We start from the raw sequence: 27,415 nt of genomic DNA on the forward strand, positions 1-27,415 counted from the left end.
AATAGTTTACTTGTTGCTGTAAGGCATTTTTTTCATAAACTTCTTGAGATGACACTAAGGTAAGCCTTATAATACTGTATATATTTTATTCAGATTTCCCAGCCGATCGTCAGTGAACTCAAGATATGTCACTATATATAATTTCTCTAAATCCTATGCTTTCGACAGTACGTAGCGTATTGTTTTGCTAGTAGAACTACAATGATAATTCAGCAAAGAGAAGCACTATAAAATTTTAGGCCTACAAATTTATTGTTGCAGATTTAATTCTAAACCGAACAGTGATCCGTTGATGCTAAAATGAAAAAAAAAAGCAAGACTTAATACTGTCTTGTGATTTAGCTATATTTTATCCTCATGTTAATATAAAAAGCATGTCGGAGAAAGTCGAAGGTGGTTTGACCTTAAAGATGCTTTGACCTCAAAGCATTACATCATTCGGTCGTTTCATCAGCTAACCTGATCCGTCTTAGATCTTTCGTCATTGGTCGTATATGGGACGCTTTAATATAGCGTTGCTGCAGATAAAAATTAATGGGAATTTAAAGTATTGAGCCATTTTTATATTTAACCTACATCGTTACATCTTTGGGTTTGTCATGTGCTCTGTAATTGCTTTGAGATCTCTTCATCTAACGCGGATTTCTCTATGGAACATAAAAACACGTTATTCACGGAAAATTCGCCTATTCGCGGTATTTTTCACACATATATTCAGTAATTATTATATTTTAATATTTTCATGGCTAAATGCACTTTTTGTGATAAAACTGTTGAAATACTCGGGTATAAGCATTTTTAGAGTTTTTTTTTTTTTGCAGCTGCCTGTAACCTTTCTTAGGTAACTATTTTTGATACGCAGATGCTATTTTAAATTTTCATTTTAACATCCAGTGGAATTTATTAAGGTAATCATTGCAGTTTTAAAACAGTTCAAAGGAAATTGAAACTACCAGTGATGTAGCAATCCTAGACCTCTGTTTATTTTTTGGTGACTTAGTTGAAACAAAATTGGTGGCTGTCTATCGCTTAAGGTTTATTGATAACTGCACTCATTATTAGATATGGATCGATATATTTTCGTAGAAAATATTGTGAATGATAAAATGACATAGCAGACTCTTTGGAAACGGAGCGAGAAATTACGGATGCTTAGCATATTCTTTAAAATGACATAGCAGACTCTTTGGAAACGGAGCGAGAAATTACGGATGCTTAGCATATTCTTTAAAATGACATAGCAGACTCTTTGGAAACGGAGCGAGAAATTACGGATGCTTAGCATATTCTTTAAAATGACATAGCAGACTCTTTGGAAACGGAGCGAGAAATTACGGATGCTTAGCATATTCTTTTTCATTTTCTATGATGAACCCAACGAAAGCGAGAAGCGTACAAGTACATAGGTAACGAAATAAGACACAATACTATGAATTTGTATTCCGCTGTTTTAGTGTCTCCGCTTTACGAAGTGTTATAGAAGAGAATTTTACATAGTTTTGGTTATTCCCCATAATATATACTTGTAATTTGACCAACTGTAGACGGGGATGTGCAAACTAAATCAGAAATGGCCGAAAATAAAGAGGATTAGAACGGGGTATGAGAACGCCCCCCACCCTCCCCCCAGGTCAGGCAGGGCACGTTGGCCCATGTTATGTATGGTTAACAGAAAGTACGGTTAGGCCGCAGTTGCTAGCCCAGCGTGTATAAGGAAATCTAAATTTATTTCGAGTGTTGTTCAGTCTTTGATCAATAATACCCAGATGATAAATGGCCGCAGTTTTTCTGAAGTGCAAATAGATGTGAATTATAATGGGCGTTCCTTCACGGCAAATGGTTGTTAATCGGGGTTACAGGAGGATACGTGACCTTGCCTTACCCAGGGCCAAAGGAAAATGAGGAAAAAGAATGGGTACGAAGAGTTGGTCATGATAATGAAAAATATAATAGGCCCGTCCTGCAAGATTGGTGGTTTCGGCTGTCTAATAAAACGGAACCACGAAGGGATTTAAAGAGTAGTTAGAGGAAACATAGGGAACACGCATATGACATATACTCAGTTTTAGGTTTTTGTAATTCCGCTAAGGCGAGAAAGTCATTCCGAAAGATATAAGAATTAAATTTTTTGTGCATTTCTACATGACATTTTGTTGCATACACGGAGCTTATGACTGGATAATTCCCTTCCGTATGTCTGTTCAGTTTCAATGTGTTTTTACAATATTTTATGAAATTTGAAAGCATTAAAAAACAAATATATATATATATAAGTATATACTGTATATTTATAATGTATATATAATTATGAATAACACTTAATAGTGAGAATAATACAAAACTCTAAAATGCCGTTGTCGGCCAAAAAGAAACAACGCGAACACTACCAAGTCATTTTTTGTCCTCAAATTAGTCTTGTTTTCAAGGCGTTTCTACCCGAAATCACTTCAGAACTAGGTCAGTTCGTCCATTCGACCAGTTGTGCCCTTTACTTTTTATAGTGGATTTTGTCATGATTTTTAAGAAAATGTAAATGGTTACCGCAGTATTTGAAGACGTGTATTCAATCTTGAGAAATTTTGAATTGGTCGTTGCATTAGAGGATTTATTTCTTAATGGCATTTATATGTTCATAATTGTTTAATAAACTATTTGTAAACCCGCAGAAAACTTCGGTCAGTATGTACTAGAACCAGATATTTTCCAAAATTTCCAAGTGTTCCTGCTTAAGAGATCTGTTTTATTCGAGAAATTGAAAACTGAGTACTTGGTAGCCTTGGCCTGGGCTAATTAAAGAATACGGGACTCGTAAATGTACGTGTCTATTTATGCTGCATGCTTATCTGCCGTAGAAAATGCCATGAACCCAGTGGATTAGAAGGGCCAGTTATTTGACATATTGAGATACAAAGTGCAAACATCATTATTTTCTAGTATCAGTTTGCTAGGCGTTTTATCTTGGCTACATCAAAAATGTGGAATTGTTTATCTAGTGCACTTGTGGAGTCTTCTGATTTCCAAATGCATAAGGGAGGAGCAAATGCTTTCCTGCTCTGGCAACTAATCCTGAATTCAGCAGTATTGGTTTGTTTTAAATAACCCTATAATTAATTATCTTTGCCTATAACGTCTCTCAGCAGGCTGATTTCCATCTGTTGACTCTGCCCTAAAATTTTTCAGCTTCAGATTTAAAGAAAGACGGAAAATATATACTGGAGTATCGTGCGGTCGATCGCCTTTAGTATCCTTGTCCTGACTTAACTCATCCTAGGTACCACCGCGTTTTCATGCAGAAACCATCCCAGTATTGTTGTAGTTTTACCCAAACTATCCTATGGCTGCCTGATGTCCTACCTCAACCATCCTATGGCTGCCTAATGTCCTACCTCAACCATCCCATGGCATCTTGGTGGGCTACCGAAACCATCCTATTGTGCTTTGATGTCCTACGTAGACCATCCTATTGTGCCTGTGTGTCCTATCTAAAACACCCTGATGTCCTACGTAGAACATCCGATAGCATCCTCGTGACACCTATTGTGCCTTGGTAACCTTACCTAAACCATCCTATGGTGGCTTGGCATCCTATCTAATCCATCCTGATGTCCTACCTAAATCATCGAATTGTGCCTTGGTGCCTTACCAAATTCATCCAATTGTGCCTTGGTGTCCTGTCTAAACTGTCGTGTGGTGGCCTGGTGATCCTACCTCATCCACCCTATGGTTCCCTGATCCCCTACATCAGCCATACTTAGGCGCCTTGTTGTCCTACCTAAACCATCCTAGGTCGCAATATCCTGCCCAAATCATTCTAGGGCGGCAGACTGAAACACGCTGGAATTTAGTAAAAGTTGAGGAAAATTGATTTAGATCCCATTTTGGAAATTAGTCTGAAAGAAAATTACTTTTCTCCCAAACCCTGTGGAAATCACTCGCATCGTATATTTCTTAGCATTCCTAATTAACATGAAATAGAATTGGGATTTAGGTCTGTTAATCCTTATTCATATTGTGATTATTGAGAGAGGGACCTAACTTTAAATGTAGCATTTAACTCCCTTTTGCTTAAAGATTTGTTAACGGACAACGATTTGACAAATATTTTCGTTTCCTTTTAGGTTTGGTTGCAGTAGAAGAGGATGCAGACAATTAACGGCAGACAATTAACGGCAGGTTATTAACGACAATAGCATTGAAGATCTTGGTATCAGCGACTACGATTTGGCGTTACTTTTGATATGCAAGGTAAGCAGTGTTTTCAATAAATCATATTTCAGTTACTAAGGTCACTCGGACGTTGTAAAGAACAGCAACCCCAGAGTACCTGAGGGTTGTTTATCTTAACAAGCTAATATTTGGGTTGGCTGATGTTGACAAGTTCATTCTGAGGATAGCCAATCTTTACATGGGTACTCTGGGGTTGCGGATCTTTACAACGTCCGGTCACTCAAATAACATCAGTGATTGCCCGATTCCAATATTCATATTAATTAGGCTGATAGGGTGCCTTTCAGAGAAGATCAATATTTTGTGTATATTATATATATATATATATATATATATATATATATATATATATATATATGTGTATATATATTATGTATGTATATATATATAGATGTATATATATTATGTATGTATATATATATACATATATATAATTATATATGCATATATATGGATGTATATATATATGTATATATATGTATATATATATATATATATATATATATATATATATAAATATAAAATTATATATATATAATATATACAGTATATTATCTATGTATATAATATATATATATATATATATATATATATATATATATATATATATATATATATATATATATATATATATATATATATATATATATATATATATATATATATATATATATATATATATATAATACAAATTCTCACTATCTGATAACGTGCGATGAGAAAAACTGTAGGGAACTATATTGGTCTGACAGTCAGCGAAGACGATCAGTGCAATGGGGGCGGCATCGGGGAGAGAGTTAATTATTTCGGGAATACACATAGAACCTGGAAGGTCATTGATATAAAAAAAAATCTGTTCAAATACAGGAGATTTTACAGACAGGAGATTGTTGCACCATCTAAAACTCAGACAGACTGCTTGAAGGCCAATTACTCAGGTTCTTCTAAATCCCTATGGATATCACCTATTCCCTATTCCCACGATGGCGCAATGACATTCCTGATTGCCGTGTAAAGGAGGTGGAATGGTGATCGTCGACACTACCGGTACATGTGGGATTTAATACCTTTGCTGATAGTGATGTTCGTATCACAATAGACAGCGGCAATATCTTAGGGGAGAGACAACTCTTAGAAGACAGTCATTGAAATGGAACTTTGTATGCTGAGGGACGGTATATATTTTATGAAGTAGTCCGTCATAATTTAAAAGGTGTGTAATTGCTTATTTTTAGCCGTTTCATTTTATCTTGTAATTGTTGAGGTAACCCTGCATTGCGAATATCCTGAGTTCCTCCGCTTACTTAATTTTGTTCCAACCTTGGCAGAGTTAACCAACTCTCAAGTGTCATTTACTTTGTATTCATTCGTCGTTTGAAGTCAGATAATTTCATGTAACATTATTTAAAAAGGATGATAGATTTCCGTACAAAGTATCCTTACAGAATTCATTGTTTTTTATTCACCTGTCACGTTTTCGAGATGCCAATAGATTTAAAAAGTATAAACTTTAACGATAGTGTCGATCATTGCCTTGTAATGCAGACTATGAAATGTGTTGCAAAATCCTAGTGACTGATGAGTGACCAAATATCTACAGTAGGGCATTTAAACGTAAAGTCTTTTATTAACAGGGCGCTTGTCCAAAACTTTAGTTTGGTTTTAGCGAGATATACAGAACAAAACAGGCATTTTCTTCCTTATGAAGGTACTTGTAGTTTTAGTGAGAGAGGACCGAGGACCGATCACGTCGTAGGACGCATTTGTTTTGAGCACTGAAATGAAAACACCAAGGCAAAATAAATACTTTCCGATGAGACTTTCAGATAAGTTAGGAAAAAGAATATCGCCTGCTCTTGAACGAGATAAGATTGTGATTTCTTTTAAAGGTGAATACCTCCAGTTCGACACCAAAAGCAGTGCTCCAATTTTCTAAAGACCGACTCGTGTAACTAGTCTGGGAACATTCGCATCAAGTCCACAAGTATTTAGGGTATTTTGGGCAATGTCTTTCCGTAAGTTATATGGCGTTTTCGCCTTTAATTGAACTTTCTCTTGGGAATTTCAAGATTTGGAACCGCTCTCTCCTTTGAAAGAGAGATTCGTGCTGCTTATAACTTCAACGCAAGTTTTGGATGAGCATATGCATTGTCTTCATAATCATGTTTAATAAACGAAGGCTTAGACTAGGTGGTAATAATAATAATAATAATAATAATAATAATAATAATAATATCCTTTATTGCGGCTCAGGGCCATATACATGGAATATACATGGAATATACAAATACAATACACACAATCTAGATACATTATGTAACATGATAATATAAAAATAATAGTCAGTATCCACACAGCTGCTGAAGTAGAAAAAAATAGAATTCATAATAATGGTATTGACAGTAATTATATGGAGAATAATAGTAGAAAAAACATTAAAAATGGTAACCATAAAAAATACAGATTGCAGACGATTAATTTCCAGCTCGGAACCTTAGGTGGTTACAGAAGTCAGGTCCAGAAGGCTCAATACGAATATTGAAAATTGCAAAACTCTACATGATGTTAATCACAGTAATAATAAAAAAGTAAAAATACCAATAATAACAAGAAACGTAGAAATATAATAATAATAATAATAATAATAATAATAATAATAATAATAATAATAATAATAATAATAATAATGACAGATTCTGGAGATGACACTTAATTGCAAAAATAGAGAAGTCACTTAAGGAACAGACGTCTCATTATCCCATCTTTCCTACAATTTAGATCTTCTTGCCTCACTGCTTAGGATGCTTTATATGAGCGAATTGCTGCCGTTTCTCAGTCGGGTGATCAGACTGGACATTGTTCGCCTCACAATGATTTTCAAATTATCCAGGCGGTTTTCTATGAATATCTGCGTGGCGGAGTGATAGCGAGGAGTGTTTGTGAGACGTCTCAATGTCATTATGAACAACAGTGATACGTCTCATGATCTCTCGGGAACTGTAGCAGTACGAGCGGAAGAGCAGCAGTTTCGTTTCCTAGGTGACAGAAAGCAAACCTCTTTGCATCATGTTTCCAGTTGCACATAGTTTACGACGCCTCTTTTCTATGTCTGCCGTATCTTTTAGGTCGTCCGTGATAATGTTGGCCCAAATACGGAAATTTATGCACTAACTCCAAACGACGATTTCAGAGGAAAATATATGGTTTGCAATATGCTTAAGCGATTTCGGTAGCAGCGACACACACTGGGTCTTGGTTTCGTTGTATATTGGCGGCAGGTGTCGATGAGTCGCTAGAGACCTCGCACTGATGGGGAAAAAAGAACCATGTCGTCAGCGTAACAGAGGTTGTTTATTGTTGTTTCGTTGATAGTGCATTCGATTGGGAGTCGAGTTCAGTTTGACATTTAGGGCATCTGTGTACGTGTTAAACAGGTATGGAGAGAGAATGCCCCCTTGCCGGAGCCCGTTTAGGGAGCCGAAGGTGTACGACAGTACGTTACCCCTTTTGACACAGAATTGCTGTGTGGAGAACCAACAAGCTAAAATGGCAATTAGAGATAGAGATGTGCCTCGTTAATGCAGGTTCAGGAAGAGCTTCAGGTAGTTTACTCTGTCGAATGCTTTTCTCACACCTACAAAACATATGAAGACAGAAGAGGCTGATGATAGGTAGTAGTTCAGCAATTCTTCCAGGATGTAGATGCAGGTGTCGGTAGAGTGGTTTGCTTTAAAGCCGAACTGGTTGTCAATAGTGTGTAGAATGGGGAGAAGTCTCACGAGAAGAACGGACTCTAGTATCTTCGATGCAATTATAGTAATTTCAGTCAGGCGATAATTGCCAGGGTGAGCTGCATCCTTTAGCTGTTTTTTTTTTATTAATGGTATTAAATAAACTAAGAGTAGGGAGTCTGGGAGAAACTGGTGAATTATGCACGCATTGAATAGAGCAGCAAGCAAACTGTAAATTATCGGATGGCAGAATTTTAAAGCTTCAGCAGGCAGACCTTCGCAGCCGGGCGATTTATTATTAGGTAGGTTGTTCATGGCATCGCTGATGTTGCCCGGCGTAATACGATCGGCGAAATGAAACTGAATATTATCAGTAAGGAGGTTATTTATATCCCATCGGGAGTCTTGATTGTTTATGCAATTCAGGATAGTGCTGAAGTGATCACCCCCGAGTCTTGATCGTTTATGCAATTCAGGATAGTGCTGAAGTGATCACCCCACATTCTTGCGACAGCCTCGTCACCGACGGCTTCTCCTACTCTGTGATAGCTTTTTAGTTTTGAGATTTAGAGATTGAATGTCCTTCCATAGACGGGGGTTAATCGCCAGATTCTAATTTTCTAGACATTGCATCAGCTCCTCCACAGTAGAAACATTTCTCGTTAACCGAGTCATTCCATCCATCCAGGTATATTACGACAGTTGCCTTGACGAGATCTAAAGGTATCCCTGCCGGAGGCAAGTATAGCGGCAGTTATATTCGAATAGAATTCTTTCAGATCTTTCCTGTGATGGTCGTTTCTACATTTTGGGTTAGTGCACAGTAAGGCGTCTGCTGGTTGAACTATTGACCGCAGCCTCGTTTCCGTGGTTTCCCTAAAGGATCGGGGTTTCTGTTGTTTTTTTGAATCCCAGTTAACAGCAGGTGGGTGATCAGCTAGGGGGTTCAAGGTAGCGAGGGATGTGGTACTGAATGACACCTGTAAGGGAATGTGATCAGCCCATTGCAAGATCGTAGCGAATGTTGCAGGCCACAATAGAACCATGAAGTTGAGGGGACGTGATGCAGTGGTCCAGCCAGGAGGTTGCATTTGTGTCCGTTCTATTTTGTACATAAGTATAGGAGGGAGGGAGGGAGGAGCATTGCATAGCTAATTTGACAGAAGCGAGTAAATTATTTATAAAGTTTTGTGGGGTGAGAATTAAGGTCCCCAGTTATACAAATATGATCAGCAGTAGAATCGTGAATAATGCTATGTAACAAACCCAGGATCATGCAGTATTGATCAAAATTATTGTTCTTTTCTCAGGGCATATAAATATTATTAGAATCTTAGAGTCCCCTACTGTCACTTGAACCCCCAGCAATCTATCACTCCTATATATCAACACATTCACCATATTGTCTAACGATTTGTGCCACAGGAAAGAAAGGCCCCCTTTCGGGCGACCTGATATGAAAGCTCTGAGGTCTTATGCACTGAATCGCAGATGGCAAGGTCATGAGGCCAGGGGAGCGTTTCTTGTAATGCAATGATGCCTTTGAAGTTTTTGCAGAAAATGTTTAGGGGAGGAATGTTCCGCTTGAAGCCAAAAATATTCCAAGAGATTATAATGGCAACTCGCGAAGATGGGAAATGAATGAGTTGATCATTTGGGTGGATGGCCGGTTGGCCAGCGGGGGTGGGCATTCACTCGGCTTGGGAGGATGGCTGGCACTTGTGGTAGAAGGCGAGTCTGCCCCTGAAGCCCTGCTTGGAGTGTCAGTTAGTTCCCCAGGGGCGGGGGTGGTGTTGGTCCCGGATGAGGTTGTATCTAGAGACTTTTATAATAGGACAGATTTCTCGCCTTTAAGAACATCAGGGTGTTGAGATAGGCAGGTAATCCTGTAGGCCACTTTGTTTAATTTTGCATGGGAGTTCGTGATTCACGAATGTTGACGTGGAATTTCTCACTCACTCTCGTTGTTTAGCTTTAGTTTATAATATGGACATCCAAAACAAATTTTTAATAGGATGTTATTTTACAGATAACAGTAAATGCTTATGGCAGTTTGTTGTTTTTCATGCATGAATCTACATAACTATAATTAGCCAGTGTGAACATTCATTGGTAGACACTAACAGTACAAAAATTACGGCCAAAACACATTGCCCCCATTATCTTTTGTTCGAGATTAGGGATACTTAGTTTTCAAGACAGTTTAATATTACTAGTAGGCCTAATTAAAAACTCCTGCTGATTTTTTGCAAGGTCAGATGTGTTCTAAGACAAATATCCTTTAATATTTGCCCCCAGAAACAAAGTATGCCGTAAAATAAGTGTATAGACTAATAATACTGTCCGTGGCCTTTTTTTTCCTGTCCCCCCATCTAGTTGCTAGTCTCCACACACAGCTAGTATTAAGAAATATCACTTGAAAAGTAAAACTTGAGTTATTCTGAATGGTTTTCATAATTATATGTTTTATGTATCGTTATATACAGTAGATACATGGTGGTTTTTGGTGAACTATTGCGGTGATTTTATGGTTAACTGCGTAGTTAAAGTGACACAAGGTCTAACAGTTATCTTATTTTGATTACAGGTGAATCGTGTTAGATCGGATGTGCTTGAGGACTGAAGTAATGCATCATCAAAAAGTGAATACTGATCATCAAGAACATTCAAGAACTGTCAGAAATTTGAACATTCAAGAACCGTAAAAAATTTGAACATTCAAGAACCGTCAGAAATTTGAGCACTCAAGAGACGTCAAAAGTTGAAAGAATGGTCAAGAAATATTTGAAATTGTACGTAGTCAGTCTTGTTGGCCATCTGTATCAATTTATTCTACTTCATCGCGATGTCATTGTTGTATTCAAAAGAAATTTATTTAAAACTACCAAATTTAGGCGCCCAAAGCCGTGGCAGATCTAGGGGGATTGTTTAGGAACCATCAACAACGGAAGTTTTCTACCCATTAGGTCTGCTCTGAAAGATCACTGGTCCGTGATGGTATTAAGCCCAGTTTGGATAACACAGCGACTAAAGGTCAAATGAATTTCCATTGCTATTATAAGCAGGTGTAATGAAAATATACTAATGCAAATATTCAATCTCAATTATACCGTCTCGTTATAACTGAAATTCCATATTGGTGTCTTGCGATAACTGACCGTGTGTCTTAGCTAAGTTCTGACTAGTTGCCTGTATGGGATGGCTTTGTAATAAAAAAACATGTCTGCCGTAAATCTAAACTACTGGGGTATCCCAAAAGTAGCTTTTCACGGATAGTTTCATATATCAATGATTTACTAATGTTTAACATTTTCTAGAGGGGCTGAATGACTTTGAATATTGTGGTAAGCGTAAGTCAAGATTTTACGACTGAAGTGATGATCGGTCCTTACGAAACAACATCGGAACTATCACGTAAAGTAGCAAGTAATAGCTAATAAATAATTTATTTTCTTGAGTAACCTTTACCTCGCCAAGTCAGGTCAATCTTTTATTTGTAAAAAAAAATGAATAGCTCCGTCAGACTAAAATAAAATTAACTTGAGAAGTCCATCGTATACATTTTAAATACTTACGGTATATTTAACAAACTTACTTCTGCGATATGACACTTCATATTGGACGCCAGTAGTAGGCAGTTGTTTGAAAGTACGATTGTTAATGACAATTTGTAATACCGGAAATGGTAGTACAGTATTAGCAATATCCACGTACGTTCACAAAAGCATCACCCACTAATTTGATTTCGTATTGATGATTATTGCAAAAAGCAAGATCCAAATGTTGACATAACACCGATGCATTGTCAGCTATTAGAAGAGCTTTTTCCAAACGCTGGATCTGCCTTTTTATGACTTTATTCTTTTTATAACGGTAGTATCGGCTTGAATGAATTGTTATCGGGTTTTGCATGTACTTACATTTAATAGGCTGATGTACTTACATACGAGTATAATAAAGCTGGTTGTTTGGAAAGTATTTGCGGATTGCTTTTGGCTTTTCATTATGTTGAGGATTGAAATAGAATGATTTCTCCATTGTTGATCATAACTTGAGTACTTTTTTTTTTTTTTTTACTGTATCTTCCATTTTGCCATTTTGGCGCATATTTCATTCATTTTTTTTAAATTATATTCTTTAGGTAATCTTGGTTCATGCAAAACTACAAATGCTCCGATTTTGCTCGAATATTTTGCTTAGGAATTGGATAGCCTTTCAAAATAATTTAAACTTGTATAGGCATGAAAGTATTAGTTAGAAATCTGATGAGGGCTTAAGGTTTGTTACTTGTTGCGCTGAGTAGACAAGTTATATTACAGGACCCTATGCTCAGAAAGTTAACACTTGACTGGATGTGTCTGGTTGCTACCTAATGGGGAAGAGAAAGGGGTCAAGGTTCCAAAGATGGCCCTAAGTATTAAGAAATAGCTTGATAATGAAGTGCGGGTTGAGGTCAAGTTTGAAGGTTAAGGGGTGGTGGTGGAAAGTTTGGGGCAGTGATCCAATTGAGCGACAGGGTTTGACAATGTACACGAATGTTAAGACTTGAAAAGTAAAGTAAAAATGACATGAAAGGGAAACGTTGAGAATAAATGGCTAAGATTGAAAGTGATTAAGAGGTAAGATCTGATGATGATGGAACAAGTCAAGGGTTGTGGGTTTTCGGTGTCCAAGAAAGCATGCGGTATAGGAGAAAACTGGGTATTGGGGTCACAAGTTGAAAGGTTCGTTCATCTACAGAGTAATCTCAGTTACTGATACTCCCCCTAAAAAGTACTGAATAGTGAAAATGTAACTTGTAAGTCATTTATTGTTATACCGATTCACTGGTGAATTTTAAACTAGGTAACATACCTAGAAATTTTGTCCATTTTTTAATGTTAGAGGTTTAAGCCTATTTTTGTCACTTTATTGCCTTGTGTAAAATCCACTTTGTTCTCTTTTCCAGTTTTTTTTTAATACTTTGCGGAGAAAGTTGAATCCTAACATCATTTACAACTAAACTAATCGAATCCTAACATCATTTACAACTAAATGAATCTAGTAACAAGTTTGCAAATTAATTTTTTTTTTGTTAAACTGTTGAACAGCCTAGTTTGACTGGGTGACACGGGACACTGTGCATGACATAACTTGAACCTTGAAACGTTGCAAGTACTGATGTCACCCTCTAAAGAACGTTCTTGTTTCCTGCCTTCTCCTCCTGACCCCTCCCCCCAATCCCGATTTCTCCTCCATCCCAAGGCGGCCTCCGACTAAATTATTTACTTTTGTCTCAATGTTCTATAAATACGACAAAACCTCCTTACCCAGTGATTTAGCTTTTCTCTCGATTACCTGTTTAACATCTCCATTTAGTGGCAATTCTCACCTTTTATTGTTACTAAATATATATTTTCGGTAAGTGTTTGCCTCCCTTGATGAGCCATTGTATTCTACATCTAATCAGAATTTCCTTGTGCCTTTCTTCCCCTGAAATCCATTTCTCCTCAACTTCACCATCCGTGCTGATACTGATCAAACCTTTATCGTAACTACCGTTTGATTTTATAACATTCATCATGGTGCTAGCGTGACATCTATGAATATAATTTGTCTGACCTTTGTAGTGCCATCTCCAACATCGTAACTGTACTTTTCATATCATATCCTTTGCTTCTCTCTCTCATACAAGTGTTACAGTTACACCAAATCATTTATGCATTTCGGTACTAATTCAACTGTATAAAAATGGCTCTAACCATGAAATTTTCCAATGCAAATCACTTTTCATCTTTAATTTTGAATCTCTCTCTCTTTCTCGCTATAACCACGAATGATGTGCACCATGTACCTTCGAGTTCTATCATTTATCTTCATCAAAATCTGCCTAGGCCTTCTGCATATACTTTCCAGTTGAACACAGCTATTTCATGGCGAACATTTGATGAGCTCAGTCTCTTAATTCCCAAAAATCACTCTGTTTCATCTCCTCATGTGCCTTAGATCGTCCCTTGCTCAGAGGTCGGCATTGACGTTTTCCGTTACGGGTATCCAAAGCAATGCTATGTCCCTTGCCATTCTTTACTGTGTTTTATCACCGTTTTGTAAACTCACCAATTCCCTCTCCCGCACGTTTTCTTTGCTTTCTACGAAACATAAGTGGTCCTTCCACAGTTCAATGGTGAATTAAACTATTATGATGATTGTTTCAGCTTCCTCGCCCCCTACCTTCTAATAAGTTAGCTTTATAACACGTTGTAATTACATTGTGAAATCCTGTATCGATTTATTCTCTTTTAATTAATAAATCACTAAAGTGCTCTGTTACTGCAAAATTACATATCTTCAGTTGCGATGAATACTGCGAAATTAGAAGTGACAGGTTTATAGGACATAATTCTTAAAGGGTATTTTCAATACTGGAATCACATACTGTTTTGCGAGACAGAACTTCATATTGACACATACTTTTCAGAGTGACATAATTTGATTGTTGCACAGACCTTTCCAGCTGTTTGTATTTTCCCTCGCTTCTGAAGCAGTGTTACCAGACAATCACATTGTTCTGGCTCCATACTCGGTCGGTCACCTTCCCACCTTATAGTGCATAGTGGAACGGGTTATGGGAATAGTGTTTGCCCATCGGGGAGTGCCCGTTAAGTGTGCACAGGGCTTAATAAATCGCCCGGACATTTCGAGCTGAGTTTTCTTTGCTACATGCTTCTTCATGAGTAACATTGTTTTCCAGTGACATGATACTTCTGACTAGTCTCACCTATCTTTGTTGAGAGCTCCAGGTGACACGAGACTTCCAAAGAGAGACGATTATTTTACCGAGTAGAACCGAGTACCTTTTGAGAATGATAAAGTCGGTTGCAGTTAAAGTGGGTCTTGCAGGGTTTCATTTGGATCTGCTTTAATGTGAGACATGACACTTGACTGGGGTATGATAAGTAGGATGACACCATTTCAAAACTATTTACATTAAGTTTTGATTAGGAAGTTGTAACGAGCACATGTTAATGTTTTAAATCCTGTTTGAAGTATTGATTCATTATTCATTCAACTTTTTCTCTCTTCAGTGTACGTGAAAAGCCAAAAGCCCAACAAAAATTGTCTCTTGGTGTCATGTGAGTGTTTGATCTGAATTGCGCTTCAAAATAAAAAGGCTCTTTTACATATTTTTTTTATATTTAACATCGATAATGCCAATGCAGATTACAGTGTGGTGTGATACCTCATCTCTCTTGACAAAAACCTGTTTGGTGTCTCTCTCTCATCAAGCAAAAAGCTGTAGCTTTTTATTTTCTCATTCTTGTTTTATAATGCTTGTTTTAAGCCCGATTATCAGATATAGGCTACTGACATTCATTGGGGAAAATATTTAACCTCTACATTTGGCTAGTTAACAATGACAGGAGGGTTGAAATCAAAGCTTAATTAGATCGAAGCGTTGAGCTAAAGCTAAAAATTATGATTCTGTAATTAATATATTAAAGTAACATAGAATTTAGAGTTGGCAGTCTCTTCCCTGACTTTTACACTATGCATAGTACTGATGAAAGTTGGAGCAGAAACACTTTTTCACTCCTTTAAACATCACAGGTAAAGGAGCATTGACAATATTTAGGTCTTGTAAGAAAGCACGTTTTTAAAAATATCTACGCCTTTTCTGTATTCGACTGAAATTTCTATTTAAAGTAATGTGAAGAATCATTCCTAGCACAGATGTGGCCATGGTATTTTTCCGAGTCCCGATTTTTAAACTAGTATATGAAATTCCTATGCAAAACCTATTCACATTGATGTAACGATCAATTTTGCTTTATTTCTGTGAGGTGATGCACCACATTTCTCATGTGTATATCAGCTTTTCTTTACCCTTGAGATGTATGACTAGATCTGTTCCAAAATTTTTCCATCTGTCCATCCCTTTCGATATTAAATTTAAAGACCTTTGTATTATATCTTCTGATCGCATGTCTTACTTTGTTTCTTTTAGCTGTGTTCATTTTTATCTTTCTGTATGAAAACTTAGTTGAGATATGGTTCATATACTCCTCGTTTTCAGTATTGGGATTACTCGAAATATGCGCTGATAAAATGATGTGGTGTCTATTTGGAATTTCAAACCAGTTCAACCTTTCAGTAAATAATAACAGCAAAATGAACTTCATTTCAGTAATGAATACTAAAGCATTCAATTTCTTGGTGAATGATTTGAACATGGTTCAAATGTACAGTAGCAATGAAATTCTTTTGTAGAAACTTTGCTTTAAGCTAACCAATTCATTACCTTTATATAAAGTTCCTTTGACAGTGATTGGTCTTAATTTTTTATAGTATGGCATAAATTCATTTTAATTTCAGTATGGTGGAAAATTCAAATAGACACCATTTATTGCATTATACAAGAGCAGTTCAGGCAAACATTTTCAGTTGACAGACTTATTGAAAGGGATTGTCATATCAATGAAAGGGATTATATAAGTCATATATTTTGATTGTGTAGCACAAATTCATTCTTTATTGCATTTCAGGACAGACTTGCCAAGGAGAGACACCCTTAATACACCAAACAATACGAGCAATTTAAGGGCCTTGCCAAGGAGAGACACCCTTAATACACCAAACAATACGAGCAATTTAAGGGCCAAACATCTTCAGCTGAAATATGAGCGAGCGTGAGGAAGTGCACCAAGTGCCTATGTCCATGCAAGTGTCCTACTGATCCAAGCACCAAGTAAAGTGGAGATCATAAGAGGGCAATCCCAGTAATATGAACTGACCATTGTTTAGCAGGTCTTGAGAGATGACTGTTCACTGTGATTTTGCCAAAGGGATGCTACAAAATGTTTCCTTAGTCAAAGGGTACTTTGATCAAGCAACTTTTCTAATATGGATACTTTTGCATTTTTCAAGTACTGAATGGGGATGATGTTACTTATCAGATGTAAATCGTCTACAGTAATTATACTCTGGTAAAAAACAACAGCCCATGTAAAGTAGTTAAGAATTGTCCGAGTTGTGGTTGCTGACGACCTGAAAGTAACTTTGAAGCCTTGCTAAATGCGACAGACTGAATTGCATTTATATAAAGGCTTTAGCTCTGTTACTTTCAGTTTGTCAACAACCACCTCCCATTCAGTTCTTAAGTACCATACACGGTATGGTGGTTTTACCCGAGTACAGTGCACAAGATTCAGATATGTTAAGTAAAATCATCCCCATTTGGTACTTGAAAAATGCATAAGCATCCATATTAGAAATACTGGTGGACCGCAAGTGCCCTTTGATTTGAAATTAGCGCTTTGTATATCCCTTTACGAAATCACCGTAAGGAGTTTAAAACTCAAGTCCTATACTAAAACAATGTTTACTACATACTGTATTCATATTACTGGTTTTTACCACAACTACCTCCATTATTGCCTTAACTAACAAACAAAGACAGCGTGTGAACTAGAGTGCATACACAATGCATTTTTCCTTACAGTTGCTTGTAATTTCAGCTTACTTTACTTGCTCTTTGATAAATGTGTAAACCCATAAGAAAAATAAAAAATAATATAAAAAGAACCTCATTCATTTTTATTATATACACTGGTATTTTCCTTAAATGAGTGAGTATCCCCCCAAATTTGGGGCTGTCAGTGAGGAAATGAGTGCCCCCCCCAAAATTCGGGGCTGGCAGTGAGGACTGAGCTGGTTGATGCCAGTGACCCTCCCCCAAAACCCTTCACTACTACCAGAGGCCATGTTATATGAAGCATTAAAGAAATCCAAGGTAACTCTTGTAACACGTGTGGAGTAGTGCTGTTCTTCTCTTCATGCCAATGCAATGTCGTATTTGGCTCGTGTGTGTGTCTTGGGTCACAGAGGATTTTTACCACCAAGATGATGATATCCCCAGCTGGTACAACACTTGCCATGAAATAAGTATCTACAACTCTCTCTGCAACTCATTCTAGAGCTAACTGCAGCTTAAGGCTGTGATGATGCTGAAATTCTACATATTGTTAAAGAACTCATTTTACCTGGTTAAAACCTTGACACTCTCAAGGGTATCTACAAATAACATGTTTAAAATAACAATGAACATCTTATGACTAGAAAGAAATATCTTAGTCTCAACTGACTTGATCGAAAGTCTAATGTTTCCACTAAAGTTGGTTACAGCATGATACCCTCTAAAATTATGACTTCTGGTAAAGTGGAAATTAGAATTAGGGGTTTTAAAAACTATTAGCGAAATAATTAGTATGGTACCAAAGTTTAATGATGCCATACATGACTTTATACACTTTGACGGCCACACTGTCTTATAACTGTAATTATGACTAACAAATGAATGCCAGAAATGTATTATTCATATAATAAATGGTAACTTCATTAAGATAAAAAGGTTCCCTTCATATAAGAAGTATACAGAAGCAACTGTGTTTTACTATACATCCCAACTACTGTAAGGCAGTGTTTCACCCACAGTCTTGAAATCCAATGCTTTTTTAAATACAATAGTTAGAACTAGTGGCAGTAGTCATATATCTCTACCACTTCTTTGAGAGTAAGAATACTATACTGACAGTAATTGACACATGGCCCTCTATTGTTGTAAATGCAACATATTCTCCAAAATAAAAATGTATTATAAACAAGATAATCAATGCCCAGCAAATATTTCTTTGCATTTATGAAAAAGTTGTTTGATACCAGGAAAGAATGTCTTTTTTTTCTCAAGTAGGTTCTTTTCATCATTAACTCGGAATAGGAACAGCTCAAGTATCTACTTACTGGACCAACGACTCTGTGAATACAGTACAGCTCTTATAACAGTGCAACTGGAGGTGCTGTGATACATAATATACAACCCACAAAATAATGGTAAAGCTCCAAGCAAAAACAAAAGCCCCCAAATATATAGCACAGACTTATGTCTGGACAGGGACTTTCAAACAAATTTGTGACATGTTTCATGATCCTTAATCCTCCAACCAGAATCTCACAGATACAATTTAAAGTGATGCCAATAAAAATTTTACTATTTTCTTCATCAAGCCCTGACAAATTTAAAATAAACAAAAATAATGCTCAGAACACGGCAACTGACAAGTCTACTTCAACGATGCAATGAAGTCCTATGAACAAATCTTATCAATGTGCAATCATGTCAAAGATAAAATTGCAGACTCTGAGCAACTGGTTCATTCCAAAGATCAAATTGCAAACTCTGAGCAACTGGTTCATTCATAAATATAATTCTAACATTAGTCAATAGGTAACAAAGAAAATCAAACAGCAAAGACAAGCGTGGCAAAATATCATGAACTCAAGGTCACTCGAGAATCAAGTACCATATCAAATACCAAGGGCATTTCACAAACTAAACTCAGCTCAAAACATCATGGGGCTTCAATAAACTTAAAACAGCAACACTTATCAAGGGTTTTTCATGAAGAAAATAAAGCATCAAATATTAAGGGCCTTCCATTTACTAACAACAGTACCCAACACCAAAGGCCTTCCGTATGCTTATGGCAGTATCAAATACCAAGAGCCTTCAATATATTAAATGCAGCATTAAATACCAAAGGTCTTCCATAAACTAAATGCAGTATCATATACCACGAAAGGCCTTCCATAAATTAACAGCAGCATTAAAACCAATGAGCTCTCATAACCTAAATGCAGCAACAAATATCAAGGGTCATCCATAAACAAAAGGTACCATCAAATATCAGGGCATTTTGTTGACTAAATGCAGCATCAAACACCACAGACCATCCATAAACTACTGGCAACATCAAATAATATGGGTCTTTCATAAACTAAAGGATACCTCATATATCAAGGGCCTTCCATAAACTAGAGGGCTCATCAAACACCAAGGTCCAAATACAGCATCACATATCAAAGGCCTTCCATAAATAAACTCAGCATCATGCACCACCAAAGGCCTTCCATAAACTAAAGAGAGCATCCTATAACACCAAGGGTTCTCCAAAAATTAATGGCAGCATCAAATACAAAGGGTCCTCCATAAACTTAAAGAAGTCTCAAATTAAACCCAGGGCCTTCCACGAGCTCAAGGCAGCATGAATTACAAAGGGCCTTCCACAAGTAGAATGCTAACAAAACAATCATCCTACTGCCTGGGCAAACAAAGATTTATGAAGACTTAATAGATCACTTCTGAGTTTATCCTACAGCTACAATGGTTCTGCTGAGCAGCCAACACTGCTTTTGGTATCTGCATAAAAACATCATCCACCAGCTACAAAGATTCTACTGAGCAGCCAACACTGCTTTTTGTATCTGCATAAAAACATCATCCACCATATTTAATAATCTTTTTATTGTTTAAAGAGCATTCAACAGATTTTCACTATTTATTCTCATACTGAAGGAGTTTAAATAATTGTAAGCTATACTGGCAATGCTAACTTTCAGCATTAAATGCAGCACTTTACAGTATAGTCTCACATGTGCTGAAGTAAAATCTAAAACTAGTACCTAATGATTAAAACGAAATTGTGGAGAGCATATATTATAATGTTATCAGGACTACCTGTAACTATTCTTTTCACAATATGCCAAACCACATCAAATTTTGAGCACTAGGGGCTTTACAATAAACGGTAATTTTGAGAGAGAGAGCAACTTTGTTAAGTATCCATTATCCACATACATGTAAAGACAGAGGTACACTATTAACTATTATAAACAAGTAAAAAATGCACCAAAGTTTCTTCAGTGCAATTGAGTTTTCTGTACAGCATATAATGCTGTATGAACCGTGGCCCACTGGTGGCCAGTCCTATAACACTGCCAGGCGCACGATCATGGCCAACTTCAACCTTAAATAAAATATAAACTACTGAGGCTAGAAGGCTGCAATTAGGTATGTTTGATGACTGAAGGGTGGATGATCAACATACTAATTTGCAGCCCTCTAACCTCAGTAGTTTTTAAGATCTGAGGCCAGACAGAAACAGTGCAGACAGAAAAAGCGCGGATGGACAGACAAAGCCATCTCAATAGTTTTCTTTTACAGAAAACTAAAAAAAAAAAAAAAGGGAATTGTACATGTGCTGCATTCCCTTCAAGAATACTAAACACAGTTCCAGAGCTGAAAACAACTTTAAAACCACTACCATGTTCCAAGGATTCCCAGGCATACTTCATTTTGACATCTTTTGACAAAACTTCTAACAACTGAATGTTGCACACATCAAGACAATAAATGAAAATCTTAACAGAGCAGAGCAACACAAAATATTCATGCTTACAACACATATTCCAACCATGAAAACATGCCACAAGTTACAATTCACTTGCGCTAAACGTCAAAGTAAATCTCCATAATACACAAAAAGACATTCAGTCAAGTCAAGAGATATAAAAAGACTAGCGACTAAGACGGAAGGACACAATAAAATGCTTCTTACAACCAAGAAAACTGAAATCTGAGAACACAATTCACACGTAACAATCATCCTCACAAAAGCCAAAAACAATAATTTCCACATACATCAATGATATCCAAATACACCTAAGTACCAGTCCCCCACTGTACCTGAATCTCTCTTATGTCCAGAAGTGGGGCATGATACAGCAAACTAAAAAGGCCCAATAAACTTCAAGTCAATTGCAATATCATATACAGCTGTATTGTACTCCCATGTCCTTGTGGTACACAAAGTGGATGCTCAAGCCTATTTACATACAAGTCAAATCTGAGATCCATCTACTTGATAAATAAAGAAAACTTTCCTGGTAATTATACAACTTATCCTAATACTCAAGAAATGTTTGTTAGGCAAATGATTAACCAATACTAAGACACTCTAGTATCCTGGAGAATTTGGTATACTTGCAATAAAGGGCTTTCTGTTCATTATCATATTCTTACTGTTGAAGCAGTGGCAAAATCTATGACATACTATTTTACTTTCTAAAGATTTCATTCAATAAGCACTGAACTCATAGCAGTATAGGTTAAACACTGCATTATAGGAGTTCAGATATCCAGCAAAACAGGATTACCTCTACAATACATTTTATAGAAAGAACGCTTTTCAGCTTTATGGAAGTTACCCAAATATTGTTCATATTCACTATATGTTTCTGGTAAGCCTCTCTTCAACTCATAATGTAAGTTAGGAGACAATGTGACAATTGCAAGTCTATAAGTTCTTGTACATAACCATAAAACTGCAGTGCCATAGTTTATCATTGAAGGAGTTTTTAAAACCTTAATTCCTGTTTATACGTCTCATGAAATCAAAATTTTTCATGGTAACTTTACTGTAATTCAGCTTAATGGAACTGTATATATTTGACTTTTGCTCAAGTTAAAATTACAACTAAGAGCTTCTTTAAGACCTCTGTTCAAGATTATTTTAGGCTCCACAACACTTCAAATACCTTTGAGAAACAAGGCTCAACTGAGTAAAACTACGTTTCTTCCAATATAGACATTTCAGCAACACCACTGACATAAGCTATAAACATCTCTAGATTAAGTTACTGAGTTGCTTTAGACACAATTTTCAACAAATATTCACCAACTGAAAATAGTCTTGTGTGACAAAATTCTTCAGGTAACCCATCACACAGGTAGGCCAGGTATCACATTATCATGAACATTAAGAAAAGAACAGCACAACTCCATACCTGTCACAGGAGATACTCTGGATCCTTTATATGTACATCATATTATGGCCTCTGATAGCAGGACAGAAGTAGGGGTTTTCACTGACACCAACCAACTCGTCACGTCCTCACTGCCAGCCCCATTTTGGGAGTGGGGGAGGGGGAGGCAAGCTCCTTCACTTATCTTTCCAGTTTGTACAAACACCACACCTGGAAGAGAACTTCACTTGAAGATTGCATACAATGGTAATATAATAGAGTATTTACAATATTAATTTCATTTTGGCATAAGCTTGCTTTCATGTTTAATCACTGTAATAGAGAGCTTTACAGAATACTGCACTATGTACTAGTTCTAATGAATCCATGCAACTGAATCTGTGCATTTTCATTCTCTATATTTTACCACCATATTCTAACATTTCACCTCACATATCCAAAAACTATTCTAATTTACTTTGCTTTAACATCACGAAAAAACCATCAGTGGCTAAATGCTTTATGCTGCAGTGAATTGCAACATCAGCAAATAATATACTCTAATATCTATGTTGTCATCCTATTAATCTGTTGTACAACACATCCAAAATTTATAAATTGCAGCAACGAAATAAGGTGATTTACCTAAACTCAAAAGACCCAGCTACTTTTATATTGATCCCTTTCATTCTAACTATTTTAAAATAATGAGATTTTATACCACTTTGTAATCTTTTCAGTATTAAATAAAGACTGTAATTTTAAACCTACTGCTAACAAGCAACTCAATCAAAGAAATTCCATTAGCTACTGTTAACATTTCCCTTATCTAGTTACTGTAATTACACTGCAATATGTAAGATACAATATACGGAGCTTACAATTCCTCCAATAATTGTACTGTATATATCTGCACCTATACTGTACTGCACACAAATTCTGTTCAGTATCCTACATTAACTTTTATAAAAACAATTAACATCAAATACTACCCACAATCATGGCCAAGCTCATGTCAAAAGAAATATTTCATGATACACAAATATGATTAAAAGTTCTCTTTAACAGCAATCATAACCACAGTACAATTACGAATCATGATATTTTCTGGTAATATTGTACCTCACTCTAACAGGCATTTCGGGGGGTTTTGGGTTTCTGTAGCCAGCAAATGTCTCAATAAAAAGATATTCTAAAGCATGCTGACTGAATTATTATGAAGTGAATACAGTATACTATTTAATGACATGGCTACACACTGAAAGTTATGCAAATAAGAGTAAAAATGGAAGCATATTTTTGCACAGAACGATAAGCTATTTTTCACATGTACTGAAGTTGATATGAACATAAGCATAAAAGGACTATTTTATATTGAAATTTCTTTTGCTGGGGGCCCTGTTAATGTGAGATACTACACATTATAAATAAATGAATACAACAATGTACCATAATGCATGGGTGGCCAAAGTAAGCTACCTAATGAGATTCCAAACAAAGACTATAAGTTAACTTTAAATGAAAATCTAGGTTTCTTCAAATAAAACCAAGTCATTTGGTAATGTTGATGACAAAGAACCATAATGTGAATGAAAGTTTGCAAGTGAAATACAACTTTGAAATGACTGACACAATAACTATAAATTTCCATTTGTACCAAAGCAGGCAACTAGCCGACTGACATTAACCCACAGAACCTACTGATTTATGGAACTTTAATCCAATTCCTTCTAAATAAACAGAAAAAAATACTAAATGACAAGTATTCCAATAAAATTACAAAAAAAAAAATTACTTGGAGCCTGAGTTTAAAAATACCAAAAACAACATATGCTTCAAAATAAATATGTAACAAAGACACTAACAAACCCTATACTGTACTTTAATCCTTCCACATAGCGTGCTTTTACTGTATTTAAAAAGTACTGTTTTATCACAACAAAAGACTGTTCATGCTTTCTGTAAATTTTTTAACAGTTCTGACTAATGACAAAGACCCAACAACACATGTTTTAACATTATAATAAAAATGGTTAACCCATCTCCAGTGGATATAAATTTAACAAAATGAAAATACTGTGTCACAAATTCTACTCTTATCCTTACAACAGTAAATAGATCATGGTATGAAGCACAACTACAAACTAAATATAGAAGTTTGGCCACCTTTACAGGAAGGTACAAGACTAAGACAAAAAAAAAAAAAAAATAATAGCAGGCACAATATTTACGAGAATAAAGGCACTATTATTACTGTATAATGTTTAGGTAATCTAATCAGATTCAGTGGTCTGATTAAACTACACAGTAATAACAATGGTAACAGTGACAATAATGATATTATTACTGTAATATCTAATTTTGGCACAAAATTAGTCAGCCTCCTACAGGGAAAGCATCTGAATCCAAAGATGCCTTACAATGATCAAACTCTACCAAGTCCAATAGAGCCAGTCTATCAGCAGAAATATAAGTTAGAAGTCTGACACGGGAATCTACCAAAGTACAATACTTCAAAACAAATTGCCTGAAGAACACTGAACACCATCTGAAAGGAAGCCCTAGTAAAGCCTGTTGGGTCTATAGAAGTCATCTGACATGAAGGACTTGTATCAAGAGCATTCATTATTTGGAAAGAATACCATTTGGAGGTGAAACAAAAGGATCTATTCTCAATATGGAGTAGAATTATCAGAAATAGTATCATGCCCCACTGTCATATGAACATATTCAAGAGTAGGGGATGGACTTCATGAACTTGATATCCCAGAGGCAGTATCATATCTTCATATTTTTTCTCAACATTTGGAGGTGAAACAAAAGGATCTATTCTGAATATGGAGTAGAATTATCAGAAATAGCATCATGCCCCATTATCAGATGAACGTATTCAAAAGTAGTGGATGAACTTCAAAACAAACTTGATATCCCAGGGGCAGCATCATATCTTAGTACTTTTTCTCAACTGAATAAAATTATTATTTATCTAGATATGAATACATTTTTTGTGAGGTACAACTTTACTTAAAAGTGATGGTTTAAGAGTTAGATAGAGCTCTGGGAGAATTTGGTAAGTCCCTTCCATCAAGCATTAAAATTGATACCTATCACAGTGCTGCAACAGGTATTTTTCTTTTTCTTGGCTATATCATGCATGTCCTGTACAGCATTAGCAAGTTAATTTTCAACTCCTGTTGCCCGCAGGAAGTTAGGCTACACCAAGCTTGTTCTGGTTTAAGTCTTTGATGTTATTTATCATCACATTAAACAAGAGTAATTTTTCCCTCCAGAAAAGGCTATTCCATACATCTTTCAAGTTACCTACATGCCTATGTAGTTATGCTATATCAGTTGGCTCGATGATAAACCTGATACAACGCTAGGCTAGCTATCCCCTACATTTACTTTTATTTGTCAACTTTTGCAGCTTTGAATGTTCAAGTTCTACTCAATTCTAGTTCTGACTGCACACTAGGTGGCAAGTGCAGAGTCTAATGACCTGACCACACTTAACCTCTGATGCAATGGTCTCTACTTCACTGGGATTTTGTACAGAAAAGGAACTGACTTGCCTAGTTAAAGCTGCTCTGGACTGCAGCAGTTGTAGAGAAACTCTAATTGCCTACTACTCAGAAACTCATGTACCAGTAAAGTGTTCAAAGACTGTTCTCAGATGAGATAGCCTTCTTCATCAAACAAGTCCAGCCAAAGATGGCACTTCTTTTCTATGTTAGGAAATACTGCCATCACAGAAGTCTTCCTGATGACCACAGAGGTCTTACACCACAGACTGCATGGTTACTTGGACATTTACTAATCTCCCTGTGATCCATTACCTGTTGTCTCTACACTCCACCAACAAAGTGGTAGTCATGTTGATCAGGCATCTTATCAGTGCTGCCCACTGTCACTACACAGCTTGAACATGTAAGGCCATTAATAATGATAAAAGATCAACCATTTTTCCACTCAACACCAATGAATTTAGTTGCCTCGGTGCCTGTACCACTGTACAAGAATTCTTGAATTCTTTATACAATGAATTTGTGGAATAGTCTTCCTAGTAGTAGTTTTGAGAGCTATTTTTGTAATTCCAACACAACTTTGTAAGTAACACTGCTTTAAAGCACAAGAAATAAATACCTTACTTTTCCTGTTTTGTACTGCTGTTTTTTCTTATGTCAAAAAATATTTATCTCTACATTCTATTGCTTTTTACCTTTAATATCCCATGGATACTCAATTTGGGTGAAGAAGCTTGTTTTGCAACTCAATGCCCTTTTGGTGTTCTGCCCATGAATCTTTGCTCACTTTCGTCCACGGCAAACATAAACTAATTTGTAATAGGATTCTGCACTCTTGCAACAAGTTTTCAGTTTTGTAAATGGCAAAAGACCAAAGAAATAATTTCTTTTAAATAATAATGAAAAATTTAGTGAGCTTTGGTATTTTCTTTATTGCTTTATCATTTCCCTTCAAGATTTGAGCAGAGTAAAAGTGTTTTTTGAGTGTACCAGCAAGGTTGTTCGTGATATTCAAGCCATGAGATTGTTTGTTTGTTTCTGAGTGACCAGTTCTCAGTGTGCCTCAGCACTCTCGTCAGGAGTTGCCAGGTAAGAAATTGTGCAAATGCACTACCAAACTGAAATTCACAAGGAAAAAAATACATACAAATACAGGTAATTAAATATGATTAAAACTACCTGATAAGTTGAGATCACACTTGTACAATTAATTAATATGCAAAAGAGTGAAAAAACCAAAATAAGGTAGACTGTTACTGAAAAAGAATGTAAAAGAATGTAAAAGAATGATGAATGAATAACTGACAAGCTGATGGG

The 27,415-nt window shown here is 36.2% G+C and overlaps 2 long non-coding RNA genes across 4 annotated transcripts in view; one reads left to right on the top strand and one right to left on the bottom strand.

The window, feature by feature from the left end:
- Positions 1-17,350, top strand: part of LOC136847723 (uncharacterized) — a 211,198-nt gene extending 193,848 nt beyond the window's left edge. For both annotated transcript variants that reach the window (XR_010855808.1, XR_010855809.1), the window contains 3 exons: positions 4,119-4,245; positions 10,546-10,750; positions 16,481-17,350. This is a non-coding gene — a long non-coding RNA (uncharacterized lncRNA). The remainder of the gene's footprint in view (positions 1-4,118; positions 4,246-10,545; positions 10,751-16,480) is intronic.
- Positions 17,351-17,459: 109 nt separating this feature from the next.
- The window catches only part of LOC136847724 (uncharacterized), a 49,684-nt gene continuing 39,728 nt past the window's right edge, over positions 17,460-27,415 (bottom strand). For both annotated transcript variants that reach the window (XR_010855811.1, XR_010855810.1), the window contains one exon: positions 17,460-22,805. This is a non-coding gene — a long non-coding RNA (uncharacterized lncRNA). The remainder of the gene's footprint in view (positions 22,806-27,415) is intronic.

The sequence above is a fragment of the Macrobrachium rosenbergii genome, chromosome 17 (assembly GCF_040412425.1).
Source record: "Macrobrachium rosenbergii isolate ZJJX-2024 chromosome 17, ASM4041242v1, whole genome shotgun sequence".
Lineage (NCBI taxonomy): Eukaryota > Metazoa > Arthropoda > Malacostraca > Decapoda > Palaemonidae > Macrobrachium > Macrobrachium rosenbergii.